This window comes from Lampris incognitus, chromosome 9, assembly GCF_029633865.1.
Source record: "Lampris incognitus isolate fLamInc1 chromosome 9, fLamInc1.hap2, whole genome shotgun sequence".
NCBI classification, from domain to species: domain Eukaryota; kingdom Metazoa; phylum Chordata; class Actinopteri; order Lampriformes; family Lampridae; genus Lampris; species Lampris incognitus.
Window position 1 is genome coordinate 21,743,922 of NC_079219.1, and position 10,391 is coordinate 21,754,312.

At 41.7% G+C, this 10,391-nt stretch overlaps 1 protein-coding gene across 1 annotated transcript in view; it reads left to right on the forward strand.

Annotated features, from left to right (window-relative positions):
- Positions 1 to 2,215, forward strand: part of bckdhb (branched chain keto acid dehydrogenase E1 subunit beta) — an 85,291-nt gene extending 83,076 nt beyond the window's left edge. The window contains exon 11 of the mRNA XM_056285782.1: positions 1,594 to 2,215. The gene's annotated coding sequence lies outside the window, so the exon portion shown is untranslated. The remainder of the gene's footprint in view (positions 1 to 1,593) is intronic.
- The last annotated feature ends 8,176 nt before the right edge of the window (positions 2,216 to 10,391 follow it).

The following is a 10,391-nucleotide window of genomic DNA, read 5'->3' on the forward strand; positions in this document are numbered from 1 at the left end:
TTGCAGTGTTTTGTGTTTTATTCAGGCTTTATAGTTAACGCCTTATTATTTTTTTTACCTTATTTTCTAATCCAGAAATAATCCTGGCTTTATACAAATTGGCCTGAATAACAGCATCATTTATTGGTATTTCAATATAATTGTGCGGCTACTTCGTTGTACATACACCCGAACTTGAATTCTCATACAAAAGGTTTGGGAGCCTAGATTTTTATTCGTTTTGGCATGAGTATGTTAATAAATGCTAATTGTGCGAATTGAGAAAAAATGTAGTTAGTACACAACCAACTACAATTAAATGGGGCCCATAAAATTCATGAAAAATAAAGGAAAGAGCAAATGGTCTGAATCCAACAGAAAAACTGAATTAAAAAAAAACCAACTTCAGTCAAATACTGACATCATATCAAACTTTGTACAAATGATGACGTTTAGCTTGTTGGGATGTACCACTTGTATTGGGTTTGATATACCAGAACAAACACTTATCTCCCTTTGCAGTGGGCCAGGGGTGAAGAAGCTGGGTACTGAAATTTGGATGTGCACTGAAATGACGAAGGATATTTGTGTTGGTTGTGTAAGATCAAATTTTTAAGTAGGAAATTTATTAGTAGTAGATGCTGTGGTATACAGAACAGACTCTGATCCATTCTGTGTCTATCACACAAAACTGGTCCATAAACCTTCTCTCTGTCCTAAGTGCACCATGCAATAAATCCTTCCCTCCTATTATAGCATGACATTTTGTTTGCTCAAGTTTATATCGATAATTTGGCTCTTGGTCCTTATAATACACTTATTCTCAAGAGGCAAATGCCAAAACCTTTATCAAGTACCTGGGCTTTGCATATATATATTTTTTCTAACTTGGATTGCAATTGAATAATTTACAAATAACCTTTTAAGTAAATACTCCAATTTGCCTAGAATTCCACATGCTAATTTTAGACCATCTATAAAAATCCCCAGATGAATAACCTGTTAAAGACCAAAGAGAGCAACTAAAAAAACGTGACCAGATTTGGATGGTTTGGCAAGAAACAAGAAATTTACCAAACTAATCTGACTCCCAAAAAACTTTAATGAATACCACATTTCTTGTGTAAGAATCTCTGTGAGCAATGTGCAAAAAAGTGTCTCTATCCTGCATGATAAATGAGGCCCAACGTCAGTGACACTAACATGCGTTTGTAGGTGTCATGGATATGCCCTATTTAGCTTTGTAGCATCATGCTGCTTTTTATTAGGATAGACAATTGTCTTTTATTAGTTGCCGAAGTGATGAGTAATATCCTTTGAGATAAGATATACTATCGGTCTGCTAAACTTTGCTTTAATCCCTTTTTAATTGCTAATGTCATTTGACCACTAGCCATTAAAACACCAGGCTAGAGAAGGCTGTGGGAGAAGGGGGTAGTTGATAAATACTTAATTGAATTTAACAATATTTGACTTCCACTCTCCCTGCTCACATCTCTCATCCTTCTCTCTTCTTTATCTCGTCCCCCTCCCCCCTCAACCCATCTGCCACGGATAGCTGTATTATTGAGTCTCGCTGGGTAAATTGTTCTCCTCCCTTTCCTCTTCTTCCAGGGCCAGCTACTGTTCCTCAACTTGGAGTCCTGAGCTCTCCCTTCCCCTCTACATTTATCCAGTCGATGGACAGCAGCCAGGAAAAGACACTTTGTCAACCATCTAATCAGGAATCAGAATCCAGATGTTTTTATGTCCCTCTACACTCACCAGCTATAGACTGTTACCTCTGGATTAGGGAACTTTTCCTTTTGATGGAAAAATAGATGACCTCTTGGTCTGTTCTAGCTATTGTCGAGCTAACGCATATCATTTCCACATAAACTAAAGCTGAAATCTCCATTTTCACTGTTATTACAGGGGCCCTGTCAGGATAGTTTTTTAGGGAGTGGTTCTTTATCTGGTGCGAGGGTCTAAGGACAGGATGTTGTGTTGCTGTAAAGCCCACTGAGGCAGATTTGTAATTTGTGATATTGGGCTATGAAAATAAAATTAGCTTGACTTGATAGTTGGTTGAATGTGTGTCTCCCTGCCTGTCATCGCTGTTACTCATGATGAGATGGGTCGTCACCTTTCTAATCTTTATTTCGTCTGATGTGAACTTAATCATGTTAAAATGTTCAAGACTTTATCAAAATAACTAGACTGTGGTTTTCAAGGAAAATAAAGCTATAATGTGAATCACTCAATTTGTGGTTTACTCTTGAAAATATTTATTGCTGTGAACAATATATTTAACATTTTTGATTGTCATTAACCCTTGAAAAAGGTTGAAGATCCCTAAAACACAGTTCTCTGTAACCAGTACAGAAGGGATCTAAAAGTCATCCACTGGGTCATTTTGTTTTGTCCTTTGTTTGTTTGTTTTCCAGTTTTGGCAGTCAACCTACCAAGAAAAATGCATTTTTATATTCCGGCCCTAGGTTTTAATGAACCTGTCCCCAGCAACTCATCTAGTCAGAAACATTTTCTTCGTAATGGGAATATCCGTCACATATTGAACACGTAGACGATTGATGTGCATTACAGAAAAAGTAAAACATTTAAAAAAATGTTTTAGGATTTGGCAACACGTACGATAAAAAAAACACATTAATGCTAGGCTCACAGCAAAAAAGTATTAACAATCGGCTTTTGAGAAGATGTAATTTCCTTGAGAGGAGCTGCTAATGATCCTGGAAGACATCCAGCAATTGAGCTAGTGTCTGTGAATGTTCTCATTCATCCAGGTCATGGTTATCCAAAGGAATTGAATCGAGTGCAACTGGACTTGGTTATATAGTATCCGTGAAGACGTTTCGCCTCTCATCCAGGAGGCTTCATCAGTTCATGCCTTTCTGACTAGACCAAGCTAGTCTGACTGACTGGTGATGAAACTCAGATATTTATCCTCTTTGGAGTCGTTATCAGAGCAATAGATGACCATGGCTCTTTGTGTTCCGATGTTTAGCAACGCCCGTCGTTATCAGAGGTATTGATATGCGTGGCTCTTTGTGATCCAATATTAAGCAGCGACGGTCATTGGGGGTGTTAGTTTCGGCTTCGTTAGTGCTCCATTCAGTGGTCATGAGTCGTCGGAGCCGTTAGTGACCGACTGTTGTTCTTGGAAGCTAAGCTTCTTGAGTCTCCTGGGTAGAGATGAAAGGACGGCATTGTAAGGTGGAGATAGGTGGTGTCGCAGACCTCCTCCTCTGTTGAGGGATGGTTTTTCCAGTTTCGCATAGATGGCTTCCTTCACCCCTCTTTCAAACCATCTATCTTCCCTGTCCAAAATGTGTACGTTGCTGTCCTCGAAGGAGTGTGTCTTCTCCTTTAGGTGTAGATAAACTGCTGAGTCTTGTCCTGAGGAGTTTGGCCTTCTGTGTTGGGCCATCTGTTTAGTGGTTGTTTGGTTTCTCCTATGTATAGGTCAGTGCAATCCTCATTGCATTGTACAATGCAATGAGGAAGATGAAGCCTCTTGGATGAGAGGCGAAACGTCTTCACGGATATATACCAAGTCCAGTTGCACTCAATTCAATTCCTTTGGATAACCATAACCTGGATGAATGAGAACATTCACAGACATGTTGCGGAGTACAATGCAATGAGGACATAGTGAAAACAGGGACACCTATACTAGGTATGGACCTGGTGACTGCTCTCCAGCTACAGATCAAAGAAGGACAGTTAATACCTGAGACTGCCAATGTCTGTGCGACACTCCACCAACCCGAAGCTCCGCCCACTACCAGCAAACAGAAAAGTGAGACTCCAGCTGCGTTTGGATGTGCAAAGGACTTTGTACACAAAGTGAAGGTATGACCAGAAGTGAAGCCGGTACAACAAAAGCTTCGACGCTTACCACTTTCAGTCCGTGATGCCATTTCCGATGAACTCAAGAATCTGGAGGAAAATGGGATTATTGAGAAAGTTGATGCATCTGAATGGTATCCCCAATTGTAGTCACTAAGAAGAAGACAGGTGGCATACGCATGTGCGTCGATTTGAGGGAACTTAACAAAGTAGTAGTCATTGACAGCCATCCCTTACCACTGATTGAGGACATACTGTCTGAGCTGCGTGGATCTGTCATGTTCTCTACGCTGGATCTCAAATCTGCATACCATCAACTGAAGCTGCATGAAAAGAGCAGAGGGCTCACCGTTTTCATTACGCATGAAGGCCTGTACCAATACTGCAGAGTTCCTTATGGACTGAGTTCTGCCCCTACATTTCAGAAGATGATGACAATGATCCTCAGTGGCCTCAAAAGGGTGCAATGTTACCTCGATGATGTAATCATCTACGGATCCTCAGAAGCTGAACATGAGGCCAATCTCCGTGCTGTGCTGCACAAAATCAATGAAGCGGGACTGAAACTCAATGTTGACAAATGTCAGCTCCGTCAAACTACTCTGAGCTTTCTTGGCCAAAAGATCAGTACAGAAGGTCTGCAGCCAGATGACTCTCATGTCACTGCTATCCTGAATGCCCCGCCTCCTGCTGATCCTGCAACCCTGCGCTCAATTCTTGGTCTGAGTGCATGGTACAGCAAGTTTGTGCCCAACTACGCAACTGTTGTTGAACCTATGAGAGCTCTGCATCGAAAGGACACTTCATTCCAGTGGAATGATGCAGCTCAAGCAGCATTTGACCGAGTCAAGAAGATGATCGTGAATAGCCCTGCTCTAGTGCTGTTTGACCCCAACAAGCCTATCATAGTCTCTGCAGACGCTCCAGACTATGGGCTAGGTGCCGTCTTGACCTAGCTGGACAGTACTAGTGAGGAACAGACTGTTGCTTTTGCATCTCGCAGTCTGTGAGACGCTGAGAGAAAATATTCCATTGTCGAGAAGGAAGCGCTGGCCTGCGTCTGGTCTGCTGAGAAATGGCGTACATGGCTCTGGGGAAGGAAATTCCTGTTACGCACCGATCATCAAGCACTTAAAACACTCCTGACTACCAAAGGCAATAACCGCGCTGGTCTCCAGATAGCCAGATGGTCTGCTCGCCTGATGGAGTTTGACTATGATATTGAATACAGAGCTGGATCTTTGAACTATTTTGCTGACTGTCTATCTAGACTTCCACTTCCCGAGAAAGACACTGCATGTGCAGAGAATGTAGAATCCGTTGCAACCATTCTCAATGATCTGAGTGCTGTGTCTGTGGATGACTTCCAGTCTGAGTGCTGTGCCTGCCCAGTGCTCACAAAGCTCTGTGCACAGATATGGAAGGGCTGGCCCTCACGAAAGAAAGCAACTGAGCCTGACTTACAGCCATTCTTCCTGATCTGCCATGAGCTTGCAGTCATGGATGACTGTATTGTCAGAGGTACTCATCGGTTGCTGGTGCCTGAGTCATTGCAGAAAAGACTAATTAATATCACTCATGAAACCCACCAAAGCATTGTGCGCACTAAACAACGCCTCAGAGAACTATATTGGTGGCTCAAAATGGACTCCCAGATAGAGACATTGATTACGAACTGTATAACCTGCAGACAGAATGATAAGTCGACTGTAACCCATGATGCTCCACTCCAAACCGTACCCCTACCAGCTGCTGCCTGGGAAAAGGTTTCCGTGGATCATAGGTCCATTTGAGATAGCACCTGCTGATTGCAGATATGCCATAATACTGGTAGACTACTATAGTAAATGGAGTAGCCTTTGCTCCCCGTGCTGACACAGCTACTGTCATCAAGTTCCTGACCACTGTTTTCTCTCGAGAAGGGAATCCAAAAGAACTGTGCAGTGATAATGGACCTCAATTCCTCTCCTTTGAATTCTCTGACTTTCTCAAAAAGAGGGAAATCAGACACCTGAGATCTTCAGTTTGTTATCCAAGAACCAATGGAGAAGTTGAAAGATTCAACAGAAGCCTTAAAGACTGCCTACAGACCGCATCAGTCCAAAGAGAACCCTGGAAATCAGTCCTGAGAATTTACCTGATGGATTACAGAGCAACGCCTCATTCTACGACTGGAGTATCCCCTTCAGAACTGCTCCATGGTCGACGAATGAGAACAAAGCTGCATGTGATGGAGATGCCTGTACCTCCAAAAGATGGACACGCTGTGCGTGAAAGAGTGAAGCAGAAACAAGTGAAGATGAAAGAATACACAGATGCTCACAGACACACTAAATCAACTGACTTCCAGTCCGGTGACAAAGTACGGATTAGGAAGCCATGGAAAGTAAAGAAAGGAGAACTGAAGTTCACAAAACCCAGGTCTGTTGTGACAAAGAAAGGACCAAACACTTACTTGCTGGATGATGGAAGGATCTGGAACGCCTCACACTTATCTGCACTACCAGAGTTGATCCCGGATACTGACTCTGACAGAGCAATGGACTGTACTAAACCAGAGACTGATAAACCACCTGACTCTAACTCTGATAACCAGCTCAGGTTTACCAGGATTAGAAATCCACCTAGCTGGACCAAAGACTTTGTCATGGGAAAGTGGGAAAAAAATACTGCTGACTAATGTGGGGAGGAAAAAGAAAATGTAAAAAGTGAATGATGTTATTGGGTTACATACATTATTCAGAGTGTAATGCTGTCAATTCTAATCTAAGGGGAAGATGTTTTGTCCATATACATAGATAGTGATGCATTGTGTTCTGTTAATGCTATTTACGTTGGAGACCGTTACGTGGCACTACTATGGTATATATTGCAGGTACTGCGAGTTACGTATGTGTAGAAGGAGTAGAAGAAGAAAACGTGTTGATGAAAAACTGTTAAGTAAAGTACATGCTCCCCTGTTTCTCTGCTTCGTGTGTTGATGTCTGATACTGAACCAACTACACAACAGACTGGAAATGTTTTTAAAGTTTAAGCTGAGGTAAGCAGTTTTATAGAAAAGGCGAGCAATACAGCCCTTCTGCAGCTCTCCCCCTCTGTCCTAAGCCCCTTCCACTAGACCAGCACTGGCTGCGAAAGCGAGACTCGTGAATTTGTATCGTAGTTGATAATCTATCCGCTTTTTTTTCATTCATTCATTCATCTTCAGCCGCTTGTCGGGGATAGGGTCTGGGTGGCAGCAAGCTAAGTAGGGCAATCTAGACGTCCCTCTCCATGTAAATCCCTTGTAACATATCCATGTAATTTTTTTCACTAAATCTCCTAGTTACAGTAATGTTGTTCATGTGAAGCAGCCGTTTCGAGATGGTCGTGGAACCCACTATCATATTACAATAGTTCATTTACATTTATGGGTGCTTATGCCTAATTCGGTACTGTCACTTTAAGAGACCGTGTCCTACGTCAGGCTTGCTGGGCGGTACTCTTCTGCATTACATTCTATGCGAGCTGGCATATCGTCAGTCGTTACCGTGATTGCAAGCCTGAACAGTTTTATTTCTTATATTAGGTAAGCATGTGTAAACCTATTAGTACAATGTGTAACATATTTTGTGTTGAATATCTTAAGTTCCCAGAAAAGTAAAAGTTTAAATGTCGTTCATAAATATATTTGCAACGTTGATGTGACCAGCCTACGGTTACTAGCCTTCACCACACTATGTGTAGCTAGCGTTAGCCACAACATGTGAATGTAATTCTTTGCTATACTATGGTTTTAATATCTTCTACAAATGGGCACATTGTTTTGTTTTGTTCTGTGAGTAGAAAATATGGTAGGTGGTAATTTTCTTAATGTACATTTCAATCATAGTATGTATTTTGCAATAGCAGTTAAACTCGTGTATTTTTTCTGCATTACATTCTATGCGAGCTGGCAGATCACCAGCCGTTACCGTGATTGCAAGCCTGAACATTTTTATTTCTTATATTAGCGAACTGGTATTTGGACATGGCCCACAACCTAGCCATTATGTTGCGTCTTCCCGCCATTCTACTTGGGGACCAGACGTGGTCACCAGATTCATCCTACCTAAATCGTCCATCATTGACTGCGTAGCGCCTCCTGTTTGCGAACTAGGTGAACTGTGAGCCAGGAAACACTTCGCGGATTTATTCAAGTAAGACTGTTCCACTAGCAATTCACTTCATGGATTTATTCAAGTAAAACTTCCAGTTAAGGGCCCCAACGAGATATCTCCTTTTGTTTATTATTTTGTTTATTTGGGTGTTGTGCACAACAGGGGTATTGCAGCGCTACAACATCTCAGTGTATATAATTCATACTTGTATTTTGCATATTTTTTTTTTTTATTTGCGAACCATCATATGAATGTTGGTACATACTGTTATCCCTATCTACATCTATCTAAAGTATAATTCCATGCAACTCTATTTACCTTGTGCCTCGTCCAGATTATTCACACACAGTCAGTTCATACTATACCTGACCCTGAGGTAAAATTCTATCCTTATTAAAGAAGGGTTACAGTCTTGCTGATTTTTTTTTTTTTTGGAAATAAAACATTCATGTAGGGCTGGTAGAGAGGGGAGAACTAGTCAATACAACCACAAGCGACGGTGGGACACGAATCGATCACGTATATGCTGTAGAGATCGGGGTGAGCAGAGGTGGTAAATCCAGGTCCAGAAAGTAAAAATCCTAACCATGTATTTGCTCCACCCTTGTGCTAAACCGATTGATTCTAATCAACCCCACTCTTCAGCTTGATAGGGTAATGAAATCAGCTGATTTAGCACACGGGTGGAGGAAATACATGGCGCAGAGTTGTACTTTCTGGACCTTGTTTTGCCGTGTCTGCCGCGGAGTGGAATGGAAGAACACCAGACAAAAATCTTCATGCCTTAGCTGTAGTTTTATCGAGGACAGACATTGTTGTGATGCAGGTCATGGTTCCAGCACCGAAAGGCGGATTATCACAAAAATTGGTGACGACGGTTCACACGAGCGCCTACCCAATATCACAATAAAACCTGAACTTGCCCCTCAATGGAAGTAATACGTCACAAAATGGACGGCTAGGCAGCGATCTTTACAATGCGCATCTTTTTCTCATTTTGCCTGTATAAAGTCAATGTTTGTGTATATCTGAAGATTGTTGTGTTGTAGTGTTGTTATTCTATGTTAATTACACTGGGAGAGCCATGAAACCGGAGTCTAATTCCATGTAGTGCAAACCTACATGGCCAATAAACATGATTCTGATTTGTAGAACAGCCAATAGGATCGCCCACTGTCTGAACTGACCCATGATTGGCTAAAGTCTCTTGTCATGGGCTAGATTTTCTAAAGGCCGAATAGAGCCAAGAGAAGGTGCAAAAGTCTAGTTTTCTCTCAGATCACTTGAATTATATGGAGGATCTGAAGGATGGGGGGAGGGGTTATTTGAGGGGTTATCTCATTTGAACGACTTACTCTGTCGTTTGAAGGACTTAGTATCTCGTTTGAACGACTTATTTTTAAATTACCAAAAAACTCAGATTACTATAAATGTCTGACAACATGGAAAAGATCCCTACAGCAAGACCTTCTTCTTTACATTTTGCTCCTTCCTGTCTCTATTGTAACGTCCCTTTTACTGCTGGTACTATTTGCGCACGGGGGCGTGGTTTCAGACATTTAAGTTGTTCAAACGAGAGAGTAAATCGATCAAAGGAAATAACCCCTCAAAAAAAAACTCAACTTTTTTTCCATGTCCTTCAGACCTCCATAGAATTACAATATGCTGAAAGGTTATGATGAAATTTTTGCCCAATGATGCAAAAACAAAAAACTGCCTACCCAGAGACATTTAATATATCCATGCAACATTGTACATTTTCTTCCCTTGTGCCTATTTTTTCATTTGCTTGTTTACAAATCCACTTTCTAAGCGGAACTGAATGTTTGCCTATTCAAAGCGAAAGTTGTTAAAAATATAGCGGTTTTGACGTGTCATTAGCCTTCAGCAATTATGTTGTCCCTTTCCCTGCTCTCACTTCGTGTATAGTATTGCTACCATGTGGTCATTTCCACTTTTCATGCAGCTTAAGCCTACAGGGAAGGAATAGCCAGTCCACTAATGAAACAGTCTCATTAAAAGTGCATGAGAAGGACCAGCTGGACCAAATGGCCCCATGCCTTGGGCTTTTTGCTTTAAATTTGCTTCCGAAGTGTAAAACTCAAACCATCAGCAGACCTTGAGAGAAAGGTGAGAACGACTTCAAAGGCCAGCTAACAAGTTCAGTGTAATGTCTTCCCTATGGCGCAGCCTGCCCTCTATGAGATCAAATGGAGGGGAAGTAGTAGAGAGTTGTGTCCTGTGAAGATGGTTCAAGTTCAGATCTGGACACCAGGCTAAGTCCCATGAGTTTAATCTCAAAGACAGCATTTGGACAATCTTCAAGAGAAGATCATAAGCATTACTCAGTATGCACTTTTGACCATTTCTGTGTGTCGTTTGGCAGCATTTTAGAGCATAGAGATCTGGATGTGTTGTGTACTT